The 2513-nt window shown below is 41.7% G+C and overlaps 1 pseudogene; it reads right to left on the bottom strand.

Annotated features, from left to right (window-relative positions):
* Nucleotides 1-1032, bottom strand: LOC118631511 (annotated as a pseudogene).
* Nucleotides 1033-2513: the final 1481 nt, after the last annotated feature.

Below are 2513 nucleotides of genomic sequence, written 5' to 3' on the forward strand. Positions count from 1 at the left end.
TTACTCCTTAGAGGCCACGTGGACCATGAGGTGCACCACCCTGTTGCTGTAGCCGAATTCATTGTCATACCAGAAAACAAGCTTGACAAAGTGGTCACTGAGGGCAATGCCAGCCCCAGCATCGACAGTGGAGGAGTGGGTGTCACTGTTAAAGTCGCAGGAGACAACCTGGTCCTCAGTATAGCCCAGGATGCCCTTGAGGGGGCCCTCTGATGCCTGCTTCACTACCTTCTTAATATCATCGTATTTGGCAGCTTTCTCCAGGCGGCAGGTCAGATCCACAACAGACACATTGGGGGTGGGGACATGGAAGGCCATGCCAGTTAGCTTCCCGTTCAGCTCAGGGATGACCTTGCCCATAGCCTTGGCAGTGCCAGTAGAAGCAGGGATGATGTTCTGGGCAGCTCCTCGGCCATCATGCCACAGCTTTCCAGAGGGGTCACCCACGGTCTTCTGGGTGGCAGTGATGGCGTGGACTGTGGTCATGAGTCCTTCCACGATGCCAAAGTTGTTATGGATGACCTTGACCAGGGGGGCCAAGCAGTTGGTGGTGCAGGAAGCATTATTTACAATCTTGAGGGAGTTGTCATACTTGTCATGGTTCACGCCCATCACAAACATGGGGCATCTGCAGAAGGGGCAGAGATGATGACCCTCTTGGCTCCACCCTTCAAGTGAGCTCCAGCCTTCTCCATGGTAGTGAAGATACCGGTGGACTCCACAACATACTCAGTACCAGCATCACCCCATTTGATGTTGGCGGGATCTCGCTCCTGAAAGATGGAGATGGACTTTCCATTGATGACAAGTTTCCTGTTCTCAGCCTTGACTGTGCCTTTGAACTTGCCATGAGTAGAATCATACTGGAACATGCAGGCCATGTAGTTGAGGTCAATAAAAGGGTCATTGATGGCGACAATATCTACTTTGCCAGAATTAAAAGCAGCCCTGGTGGCCCAATACGGCCAAATCCGTTCACTCTGACCTTCACCATCGTGTCTCAGGGCTGAGGCTGGCACTGCGCAGGGAGACGCGGCTGTCTGGCGAATTGGAGGAGCAGAGAGCTTAACGTTTTTCTTTACATGATTTTGTCTAGAAATATTTTGCTATAAAATTTTGGTTAATTTGCTTATATGACTGTTAACCAAAGTAAATGATCTGCCCTATAAATAGGGGTTGTTGTTTTTTTGTTCATGTACAGATGCTTTAGTTTCAAGGAAGCTGACAATCTAAGGGAAAAGAGGTCAGTGCACCGGCCTAAATAGTTAGGTATTGCATGTTTTAAAAATTCTTGTGGTACACCGATTGAAAGTTGCTGATCTATAACAAGCGCTCCTAACATTTTAGATTTCAAAAACCCATAAATGAATGAATGCAAGAAAATACAGACTGCTGTGAGATTGACAAGTTTTATTTTGTAATTAAAGAATACAAATACTAATACATATTATGACTTCATAAAATAAAGGACAATGTAACAGAAAAAAAAACATGTTAAGTACATAAATTTCAGGCTAGAGTATTGTTTTAAGTTATAAAGGTAGCTTATAGAATTGTTTATTCTCTCTCACACACACACACAAAATCACTGCCTTATTCTTTTTCTTTCTTTCTCACCTGCCACGAGTCAGCGAAAATTCTATTAGGCACTAGCATAGCTCTTCTGTCCACCACCAGGAAAAACTAAATCCCTTCTCCTTTCTCCTCAAGTATCTTGTGAATACTTCTGTTATATCACATGATTTCATTACTATTCCTGTTAATGTTTATCTAGCAGCTAGACCACAAGTTCTTAAAGGCACAAAGATTGTCTTACCTTTTTATCCACTGACTGAACATAACCCAAAGCCTAGAACACAGTAAGCATTCTAAGAGTATTTGTTAATTTGTACATAAGTAAGTGAAATGGAAAGAGAAAGTTCTCTCTCTAGATGAAATTGATAATCTTATTTGCAAACTGGTGTAACACATTAGACCCTGAAGGGAGACCTGAGATGTAAATAAAGTTATAAGAACATTCTAATACCACTGGCACACAGCAATGACTTGCAAATTTAAACTTAGGTTGAAATAATTTGTCAACACCATTGTTCTGGAAAACAATCTCAGCTAAGAAATTATTTTTGAGCCAAGTTCTGTTTAAACATTGATAGTGACGCTGATGATTTATACATACTTCAAATGAAAATGTAATTTTCAGATGCAGAGTAGAATGAGAATCATCAAAAGGTAGGGTAATAGCCAGCGGCAAATGAGAGCCTCTGTGTTCATTTATCCAGGCAGTTTATTGGTGAGTCATGGATCTGTGATTTGAAGACTGAATACTGAGCCGGCAGTTCCCAGAATCCAGGAAAATAACATGTCCTAATTTATTTCCCTAACAAAATTTGGCTACAGGTCAGCAATACAGTAAAACTATGGTCCATAAAAATACCTTTATGAATTTTTCTCATTACATTGATAAATGAAGAGTGAAATCGTCTTATGAGGGGCAGAATTACCAAAAATGTTTA

This window comes from Molossus molossus, unplaced genomic scaffold, assembly GCF_014108415.1.
Source record: "Molossus molossus isolate mMolMol1 unplaced genomic scaffold, mMolMol1.p scaffold_m16_p_16, whole genome shotgun sequence".
Classification (NCBI taxonomy): domain Eukaryota; kingdom Metazoa; phylum Chordata; class Mammalia; order Chiroptera; family Molossidae; genus Molossus; species Molossus molossus.